The sequence below is a fragment of the Arachis duranensis genome, chromosome 8 (assembly GCF_000817695.3).
Source record: "Arachis duranensis cultivar V14167 chromosome 8, aradu.V14167.gnm2.J7QH, whole genome shotgun sequence".
NCBI lineage: Eukaryota > Viridiplantae > Streptophyta > Magnoliopsida > Fabales > Fabaceae > Arachis > Arachis duranensis.
The window spans coordinates 22,800,958-22,812,448 of NC_029779.3; the positions used below are offsets into that span (position 1 = coordinate 22,800,958).

General features: G+C 36.5%; 1 non-coding gene across 1 annotated transcript; it reads left to right on the plus strand.

The window, feature by feature from the left end:
- The first annotated feature begins 2,333 nt into the window (after window positions 1-2,333).
- LOC127741360 (small nucleolar RNA R71) lies at window positions 2,334-2,437 on the plus strand. Its single transcript, XR_008002312.1, has one exon. It is a non-coding gene; the product is annotated as a small nucleolar RNA R71 (small nucleolar RNA).
- The last annotated feature ends 9,054 nt before the right edge of the window (window positions 2,438-11,491 follow it).

Here is an 11,491-nt window from a genome sequence, read left to right on the forward strand (position 1 = left end):
AAAGAGTGGATGGATGTGAGTGGTGAAGGGGATAATTGGGAAGAGAGATTGAGGTGATTGGTGAAGGGTTTTAGGGAAGAGTATTTATTGGAAAGAGAGGATGAGTGTTGAGAAGAGGAGAGAATATGGTAGGTGGGGATCCTGTGGGGTCCACAGATCCTAAGATGATCCTGTGGGATCCACAGATCCTGAGGTGTTAAGGATTTACATCTCTGCACCAATTAGGCATGTAAAATGCCTTTGCATGCAATTCTGGCGTTTAAACGCCGAGGTGATGCATGTTCTGGGCGTTCAATGCCCAACTGCAGCATGTTTCTGGCGTTGAACGCCAGTTCTATGCTTGTTTCTGGCATTCAGCACCAGCTCTCCTCAGGGTATATTCCTGGCATTTAAACGCCAGGATGCTGCTTGTTTCTGGTGTTCAACGCTAGATCCATGCTCTGTTCTGGCGTTGAACGTCAGCCAGATGCTCCTTACTGGCGTTTAAACGCCTGTAAGTCCTTCCTCCAGGGTGTGATTTTTCTTCTGCTATTTTTTATTCTGTTTTTAATTTTAATATTTTTTTCGTGACTCCACATGATCATGAACCTAATAAAACATAAAAGAACAATGAAAATAAAATAAAATTAGATAAATAAAATTTGGGTTACCTCCCAATAAATGCTTCTTTAATGTCAATAGCTTGACAGTGGGCTCTCATGAAGCCTCACAGGTGAGGTCAATGTTGTAGACTCCCAATACCAAACTTAGAGTTTGAATGTGGGGATTCAACACCAACCTTAGAGTTTGGCTGTGGCCTCTCAACACCAAACTTAGAGTTTGATTGTGGGGGCTTTGTTTGACTCTGTACTGAGAGAAGCTTTTCATGCTTCTTCTCCATTGTTAAAGAAGAAGATCCTTGAGCCTTAAACACAAGGTAGTCCCCATTCAATTGAAGGACTAATTCTCCTCTGTTAACATCTATCACAGCTCCTGCTGTGACTAGGAAAAGTCTTCCAAGGATGATGCATTCATCCTCCTCCTTCCTAGTGTCTAAGATTATGAAATCAGCAGGGATGTAAAGGCCTTCAACCTTTACCAACACGTCCTCTACCAATCCATAAGCTTGTCTTACTGACTTGTCTGCCATTTGCAATAAAAATATGGCAGGCTGTACCTCAATGATCCCCAGTTTCTCCATTACAGAGAGTGGCATAAGATTTATGCCTGACTCTAGGTCACACAGAGCCTTGTCAAAGGTCATGGTGCCTATGGTACAGGGTATTAAGAATTTTCCAGGATCTTGTCTCTTTTGAGGTAAAGTTTGCTGAATCCATGTATCTAGTTCACTAATGAGCAAGGGAGGTTCACCTTCCCAAGTCTCATTACCAAACAACTTGGCATTTAGCTTCATGATGGCTCCTAGATATTGAGCAACTTGCTCTTCAGTTACATCTTCATCCTCTTCAGAGGAAGAATAGTCTTCAGAGCTCATGAATGGCAGAAGGAGGTTTAATGGGATCTCTATGGTCTCTATATGAGCCTCAGATTCCTTTAGGTCCTCAATAGGAACTCCTTCTTACTTGAGAGATGTCCCATGAGGTCTTTCTCATTGGGATTCACGTCCTCTCCTTCCTCTCTAGGTTCGGCCATATTGATTATATCAATGGCCTTGCACTCTCTTTTTAGATTTTCTTCAGTATTGCTTGGGAGAGTACTAGGAGGAGTTTCAGTGACATTCTTGCTCAGCTGGCCCACTTGTGCCTCCAAATTTCTAATGGAGGAAGGTACTCTGTTCAAAATTCTCTGTCTGTTGTTGAGAAGATGACAGATTAGGCTTGATATTGCTTAGCCTATTTCTTCCACCATTATTAAAGCCTTGTTGAGGCTTTTGTTGATCCTTCCATGAGAAATTTGGATGATTTCTCCATGATGAATTATAGGTGTTTCCATAAGGTTCACCCATATAATTTACTTCTGCTATTGCAGGGTTCTCAGGATCATAAGCTTCTTCTTCAGAAGATGTCTCTTTAGTACTGTTAGATGCATTTTGCCCTCCAATCAGACTTTGAGAAATCATGTTGACTGGTTGAGTCAACATTTTGTTCTGAGCCAAAATGACATTCAGAGCATCAATTTCAAGAACTCCCTTCCTTTGAGGTGTCCCATTATTCACGGAATTCCTCTCAGAAGTGTACATGAACTGGTTATTTACAACCATGTCAATAAGTTCTTGACCTTCTGCAGGCGTTTTCTTTAGGTGAATGGATCCACCTGCAGAATGGTCCAATGACATCTTAGAGAACTCAGATAGACCATAATAGAATATATCTATCATGGTCCATTCTGAAAATATGTCAGAAGGACATCGTTTGGTCATTTGTTTGTATCTTTCCCAAGCTTCATAGAGGGATTCACCATCTCTTTGTTTGAAGGTCTGAATATCCACTCTAAGCTTGCTCAGCTTTTGAGGAGGAAAGAACTTAGCCAAGAAGGCCGTGACCAGCTTATCCCAGGAGTTCAGGCTATCTTTAGGTTGAGAGTCTAACCATGCTTTAGCTCTGTCTCTTACAGCAAAAGGGAAAAGCATGAGCCTGTAGACTTCAGGATCTACTCCATTAGTCTTAACAGTCTCACAGATCTGCAAGAACTCAGTTAAAAACTGGTAGGGATCTTTTGATGGAAGTCCATGAAACTTGCAGTTCTGTTGCATTAGAGCAACTAGTTGAGGTTTCAGCTCAAAATTGTTTGCTCCGATGGCAGGAATTGAGATGCTTCTTCCATCAAACTTGGAAGTAGGTCTAGTATAATCACCAAGCATCCTTCTTGCATTATTGTCGTTGGGTTCGGCTGCCATCTCCTTTTCTTGTTCGAAAATTTCAGCAAGGTTGTCTCTGGATTGTTGTAATTTAGCTTCTCTTAGTTTCCTCTTCAGAGTCCTTTCAGGTTCTAGATCAGCTTCAACAAGAATGCCTTTTTCCTTGTTCCTGCTCATATGAAAGAGAAGAGAACAGAAAAAGAAGAGGGATCCTCTATGTCATAGTAAAGAGGTTCCTTATTATTAGTAGAAGAAGAAAGGGGATAAAGAAAGGAGAATCCAAACACAAGGGTGGGGATAAAGGCAGTGATTTGAGATGAAGAGAAGTGTTAGTAAATGAATGAATAAATAGAATAATATGAGAGAGGGAGAAATTTTTGAAATTAAATTTTGAAAAGGAGTTAAATGATTTTCGAAAATAAAGATAAGAAATGAAATTAAAATTAAAATTTAAAACAATTAATTAATTAATAGAAAGAATTTTTAAAAAAGAGGGAGGTATTTTCGAAAATTAGAGAGAGAAAAGTTGTTAGGTGGTTTTGAAAAAGTTAAGAAACAAACAAAAAGTTAATTAGTTAGTTGAAAAAGATTTGAAAATCAAATTTGAAAAGATAAGAAGATAAGAAGTTAGAAAATATATTTTAAAATCAAATTTTTGAAAAAAAGATAAAATTTTGAAAAAAATATGATATAAAAGATAAAATGAAAAGATATGATTAAAAAGATATGGTTAGAAAAGATTTAATTTTTAAAATTAAAATTAATTACTTAACTAACAAAAAACTAAAAGATATGATTCTAGAATTTAAAGATTGAACCTTTCTTAACAAGAAAGTAACAAACTTCAAATTTTTGAATCAATCATATTAATTGTTAGCATAATTTTTGAAAATAAAGATAAAACTAAGAAAAAGATTTTTGAAAAATATTTTAAAACATTAAATTTTCAAAAATTAAATAAAAAATGAAAAAGATTTTATTTTTGAAAAAGTTTTAATAAGATAAGATTTTTAGAATTTGAAAATTTGACTTGACTTACAAGAAACAACTAATTTTAAAATTTTTTTGACTAAGTCAACCCAAATTTTCGAAATGTTGAGAGAGAAAAGGAAAAGATATTTTTTTGATTTTTGAATTTTTAATGATGAGAGAGAAAAACACAAATATGACCCAAAACATGAAAATTTTAGATCAAAACCAATGATGCATGCAAGAACACTATAAATGTCAAGATGAACACCAAGAACACCTTGAAGATCATGATGAACATCAAGAACATATTTTTGAAAAATTTTTGATGCAAAGAAAACATGCAAGACACCAAACTTAGAAATCTTTAATGCTTAGACAATATGAATGCAAAGATGCACATGAAAAACAATAAAAGACACAAAACAAGAAAACATCAAGATCAAACAAGAATACTTACCAAGAACAACTTGAAGATCATGAAGAACACTATGAATGCATGAATTTTCGAAAAATGCAAGAAATATTTTTAAAGTATGCAATTGACACCAAACTTAAAACATGACCCAAGACTCAAACAAGAATCACAAAATATTTTTGGTTTTTTTTTTATTTTATGATTTTTTTTGTATTTTCTTTTAATTTTTTTTTCGAAAAACATATAGGAAAAAGAAAATAAGAAATTCAAAATTTTTAATAAGAATTCCAAGAATCTTTCAATGTTAGCCTAAAGCTCCAATCCAAGGGTTGGGCATGGCTTAATAGCCAGCCAGCTTTATAAGATATAAATCAGGCATATAACAGTTGATATTCTAATTAACTTGCCTCTATGCTGATGGTTTGGAAGCCTCAATCTAATTGAGTTAGACATGGCTTTACAGCCAGCCAAGCTTCATCATGCTTCATGAAACACTAGAATTTATTCTTAAAAATTTAGAATAATTTTTTTTCGAAATTAATTTTTAGGAAAAACGAAAACAAAGAAAAATTTTGAAAAATTTTTGAAAACTTTTTGAAAAGAAAATTACCTAATCTAAGCAACAAGACGAACCGTTAGTTGTCCAAACTCGAACAATCCCCGGCAACGGCGCCAAAAACATGGTGCACGAAATTGTGATCATCAACAATGGTGCCAAAAACTTGGTAGCGCTCTCAAACGTGAATCACACTTAGTCATAACTCTGCACAACTAACCAGCAAGTGCACTGGGTCGTCCAAGTAATACCTTACGTGAGTAAGGGTCGATCCCACGGAGATTGTTGGTATGAAGCAAGCTATGGTCATCTTGTAAATCTCATTTAGGTAGATAGTAAATGTTATGGAGTTTTCGAATAATAAATAAAGCAGAAAATAAAGATAGAGTTACTCATGTAATTCAATGGTGGGAGTTTCAGATAAGTGTGTGGAGGTGCTTGTCCTTGTTAGATCTCTGCTTTCCTACTGTCTTCCTTCAATCCTTCTTATTCCTTTCCATGGCAAGCTGTATGTATGGCATCACTGTTGTCAATGGCTACATCATATCCTCTCAGTGAAAAAGGTCCAAATGCTCTGTCACGACACAGCTAATCATCTGTCGGTTCTCGATCATGTTGGAATAGAATCCCTTGATTCTTTTGCGTTTGTCATCACGCCCAACAATCGCGAGTTTGAAACTCGTCACAGTCATTCAATCCCTGAATCCTACTCGAAATACCACAGACAAGGTTTAGACTTTCCGGATTTTCATGAATGCCGCCATCAATTCTAGCTTATACCACGAAGATTCTGATTAAGGAATCCAAGAGATATGCGCCCGGTCTAAGGTAGAACGGAAGTGGTTGTCAGTCACGCGTTCATAGGTGAAAATGATGATGAGTGTCATGGATCATCACATTCATCATGTTGAAGTGCAACGAATATCTTAGAATAAGAACAAGCGGAATTGAATAGAAAATAGTAGAATAGTAAAAAGTCCTATTTATACTAGACTAGCTACTAGGGTTTACAGAAGTAAGTAATTGATGCAGAAATCCACTTTCGGGGCCCACTTGGTGTGTGCTTAGGGCTGAGCTTGAGCTTTACACGTGTAGAGGCTTCTTTTGGAGTTGAACGCCAAGTTGTAACGTGTTTTTGGCGTTCAACTTTGGTTCGTGACGTGTTTCTGGCGTTTGACTCTAGAATGCAACATGGAACTGGTGTTGAATGCCAGTTTACGTCGTCTAATCTCGAAAAAATATGAACTATTATATATTTATGGAAAGCTCTGGATGTCTACTTTCCAACGTCGTTAAGAGCATGCCATTTGGAGTTCTGTAGCTCCAGAAAATCTATTTCGAGTGCAGGGAGGTTAGAATCAAACAGCATCAGCAGTCCTTTGTCAGCCTTTTATCAGAGTTTTGCTCAGGTCCCTCAATTTCAGCCAGAAATTACCTAAAATCATAGAAAAATATACAAACTCATAGTAAAGTCCAAAAATGTGAATTTAGCATAAAAACTAATCAAAACATCCCTAAAAGTAGCTAGATTCTACTAAAAACTACCTAAAAACAATGCCAAAAAGCGTATAAATTATCCGCTCATCACGTGCGCGTGGATGGTCGAAAATGCTTGGGGCATGCATACGCATGGGTTGGTGCTCTGTTTTTCAAAATTTTTCTATGTTTTTTCACCAAACTAAGCATTCCAAACCTCCAAGCAACTACCAAAACATCACAAAACCTTATTCAACATACTAGAGTCCCAATTAAACTCAACTAATTAAACAAAACATGAAATTAAACTTATTTTACTAATATGTACAAAAGAGAAAAATGAAAAGATGTTACCATGGTGGGGTGTCTCCCACCTGGCACTTTTGTTTATTGTCCTTAAGTTAGACTTATGGGGAGCTCTCCATCAAGGTGGCTTGTGCTTGAATCCATCCTTAAACATCCACCAATGCTTGGACTTCCAATAAGCTCTATCTTCCAAAGTTAGTAACTCCAAGCCTTGACTAAGTTCTTCACAAACCACGGGCTCCCAAAGTTGATTCTCCTTGTCTGATTCGGGATCCCACACTTTGTATTCAACATATCCTAAGGCTCTAACCACTACTTCCTCTTGCTCAATAACCTCTTCCTCCTCCTCTTGTTGCATTTCTCGCTTTAACTCCTCTTTTTCACCTTGGAGCTTCAAGTCCATTCCCTTACTAAGCTCATTGGGTGCTTCTCCACATTCAACAATGGGAGTGCCTTGATAGTATAAGCTTAGTGGGATGAGACTATGTTACCAATGGCTTCTACTATGATAGCCATTTTTGCTCTTAACTCCACAAATTTCTTTTCATCCTCCTCTTGTCGCCTTAAGAGATGAGATTCAAGATCTCTCAATTCCTGCATGGAGGTTTCATCAGAAGGTGATGGTGAAAGAGAGGGTTCATTGTTTGAGGGAAGGTTGTTGTAATTGGAAGGTGGTTCATATTGCTGAAATTCTTGAGGTGGTGTGTATAGACTTTGTGGTTCATGGGGGTATTGGTATTGGAAAGATAGTGGTTCTAGATATGGTTCATATGGTGGTTGGTACGGTGGGTATGGGTTGGGGTCATATGAAGGAGGATGATGGTATAAGACTTGTGAGTGTGGTTGAGGGTTATGTTGAGGAGGGGGTTCATATGCATATGATGATTGTGGTTGACAACCACAATGAGGGTCATCACATACATTAGATTGGTATGCATCAAGATTTGAATTGTACCCATAAGAAGCCAGAGGAGGTTGTTGCCAAGAAGGTTGTCCATAAGCTTGGGGCTCCTCCCACATTTAATCTCCAAATCCTTGATGCACATCCCCATTGAAGCTTCCATTTCCTACAATATAGTTGTAACCATGCTCATAGCCAAAAGGATGAGAATTCATAGTAAAAGAGAAAATAAAACAAAACCTAACAAGAAACAAAGAGAACAAAATCCTACAACTAGCAAAAACTAACAAACAAACCAAAAATCAAGCTATTCACAATATATACAAAAGCCAACAACATAGAACCATTGCAATCCCCGGCAACGACGCCATTAATTTGATAGTGAGAATCATGTTGGTTAGGAATTTCTCTTATAGAAAGAAGAATTTCGTTGTAAGCATAGCTCCAAACCAACAAACAACTCTCGCATCAAATTAAATTTGGTTGTCACATGTACAAACCCCAAATGAAAATTAACCAAAGTATTTAAGCTACGGGTCGTCTCACAAGAATGGCAATGAAGTGGTCAATTACTGGCTACGAATATGTAAGGGGTTTGGTTAATAAAAGGAGCGAGAATTTAGATGGCAAGAAAAATAAATCAAGCAAGCAATTAAAGAAAGCAAAATAAAGAAAAGCAATTAATAAAGAGAGACATTCATGGCAAGAATTGAGATCATAGGCCTTCCATCCTAGTCACTAATAACAATAATTAACAAGAATTTATCTTATTTCGTCATCTCCAACATTGGAAGAAGGTGTAAGTTATCTTCCATGAGAGAAAGTCAAACAAGACCAGCTAATCTCAATCCAAATGTCCCAATCAACTCGCTAATTGAATTAGCAAGAGATTATAGTCAATGAAATAATATTAACTAACAACTCTAGATCACCAATCTAAATTGGGTTTTCATGACTCAAGATTGCCCAATTACTCTTTCCAAGCCAAGAATGCTCAAAGTCTACTCTAAAGCCCGACCAAGCATTTTGTCAAACACTTGGTGGATACAAATAGAAAGCATGGTAAATGTGCAAGAATAATAAATCTACCAACTACCAATTGCAAGAAAAGTAAATTCACAACTCAATTCATCAATAAAAAGAAACATCAACATTAAATTGCATTGAAGAAAAGAACCAAATCCATCAAGAGTTCAACATCACAAAAGAGACACAAAGGAGAAATTAACATGAAAACTAAGGAAATCAAGTAGTAGGAACAAGAAGAAAACATGTAATTGAACCTAGATCTACGATGGAATCGTCCTAGAAACCCTAATTCTAGAGAGAAGAGGGAGCTTCTCTCTCTAGAAACTATTCCTCATTAGGGAACTCATTGGAGGCCAGTGGACGTCCATTGAGGTCTTCCTTAGTGGCGATCACTGCCTCTTCCTCCTCTCCAAATTCGGCCATGTTGATGGCCTTACACTCTCCTTTTGGATTCTCTTCTGTATTGCTTGGAAGAGTACTAGGAGGGAGTTCAGTAACTTTCTTACTCAGTTGACCCACTTGTGCCTCCAAGTTTCTAATGGAGGACCTTGTTTCAGTCATGAAACTTTGAGTGGTTTTGATTAGATCAGAGACCATGGTTGCTAAGTCAGAGTGGCTCTGCTTAGAATTCTCTGTCTGTTGCTGAGAAGATGATGGAAAAGGCTTGCCATTGCTAAACCTGTTTCTTCCACCATTATTGTTGTTGAAACCTTGTTGAGGTCTCTGTTGATCCTTCCATGAGAGATTTGGATGATTTCTCCATGAAGGATTATAGGTGTTTCCATAGGGTTCTCCCATGTAATTCACCTCTTCCATTGATGGGTTCTCAGGTTCATAAGCTTCTTCTTCAGATGAAGCGTCCTTAGTACTGTCTAGTACAGCTTGCATTCCGACAGACTTTGAGAAATCATATTGACTTGCTGAGTCAATATTTTGTTCTGAGCCAATATGGCATTCAGAGTATCAATCTCAAGAACTCCTTTCTTCTGATTCGTCCCATTGTTCACAGGATTCCTTTCAGAAGTGTACATAAATTGGTTATTTGCAACCATTTCAATGAGTTCTTAAGCTTCTACAGGCATCTTCTTCAGATGAAGAGATCCTCTAGCAGAGCTGTCCAATGACATCTTGGACAGTTCAAACAGACCATCATAGAAGATACCTATAATGCTACTCAATTTTTGAGGTGGAAAGAACTTTGCCAAGAAGGCATTGACTAGCTTTTCCCAAGAGTTCAGGCTTTCTTTAGGTTGTGAGTCCAACCATATCCTAGCTCTGTCTCTTATAGCAAAAGGGAATAGCATAAGTCTGTAGACCTCGGGGTCAACCCCATTGGTCTTGACAGTGTCACAGATTTGCAAGAATTCAGCTAAAAACTGATGAGGATCTTACAATGGAAGTCCATGGAACTTGCAATTCTGTTGCATTAGAGAAACTAATTGAGGCTTAAGCTCAAAGTTGTTTGCTCCAATGGCAGGGATAGAGATACTTCTCCCATAGAAGTCGGGAGTAGGTGCAGTGAAGTCGCCCAGCACCTTCCTTGCATTGTTGGCATTGTTGTTGTTTTTGGCTGCCATGTCTTCTTCTTGTTTGAAGATTTCTGTTAGGTCCTCTACAGAGAGTAGTACTTTAGCCTCTCTTAGCTTTCGCTTCAAGGTCCTTTCAGGTTCAGGGTCAGCCTCAACAAGAATGCTTTTATCTTTGCTCATGTTCATATGAAAGAGAAGAGAACAAGAAAGTATGGAATCCTCTATGTCACAGGATAGAGATTCCTTGAGGTGTCAGAGGAAAAGAAGAATAGAAGGAGGAGGTAGAAGAATTCGAACTTATCAAGAGGGATAGAGTTCGAATTGTACATTGAGGAGGAGTGTTAGTCCATAAATAGAAGGATGTGAGAAGAGGGGAAGAATTTTTGAAATTAAAGTGAAAGATTTTAAAAGAATTTTGAAAATTGATTGATGATTTTCGAAAACTAAGAGTGGGAAAGAAATTAAGTGATTTTTGAAAAAGATTTTGAAATTAGAAATCAAAAAGATATGATTGAGAATTATTTTGAAAAAGATGTGATTAAGAAGATATGATTGAAAAGATATGATTGAAAAACAATTTAAAAAGATTTGATTTTTAAAATTAATGACTTGGCTAACAAGAAATTTAAAAGATATGATTCAGACATTAAACCTTTCTCAACAGAAAAGGCAACATACTTGAAATGTTTGAATCAAATCATTAATTGTTAGCAAGTATTTTTGAAAATGAAAAGAAATTGATTTTGAAAATATATGATTGAAAAGATATGATTTGAAAAAGATTTGATTTTGAAAAATTATGGAAACTTGAAAAAAAATATGAATTAGAAACAAAAGCTTCCCTCTTGTATCATCCTGGCGTTAAACTTCCAGAATGGTATCCATTCTGGCGTTTAACGCCCAAAATGCTACCCCTTTGGGCGTTAAACGCCCAGCCAGGTACCCTGGCTGGCATTTAAACGCCAGTTTTCCTTTCTCACTGGGCGTTTTGAATGCCAGCTTTTTCTGTGTAATTCCTCTGCTGTATGTTCTGAATCTTCAATTCTCTGTATTATTGATTTGAAAAAACACAAATTTAAAATTTTTTGAATTTTTTTTAATGATGAGGAATAATCAAAATGAAACTAAGATCAAATAAACAATGTATGCAAGACACCAAACTTAGAAGTTTGTATACTATTGACACTAACAAATTCAGAATGCATATGAAAAACAACAAAACACTCAAGACAAGAGAATTTAAAGATCAGAACAAGGAAATAATCAAGAACAACTTGAAGGTCAATGAAGAACACAATGCATGCAATTTTTTTTTTGAAAATTAGATGAATGCAATTGACACCAAACTTAAAATTAGACACTAGATTCAAACAAGAAACATAAAACATTTTTTTTTGATTTTATGATTTTATAATTTTTTTGGATTTTTCAAAAATTATATGGAAAAGAAAATAAAGAGATTCAAAATTTTTAATAAGAATTCCAGGAATCATGCAATGTTAGTCTAAAG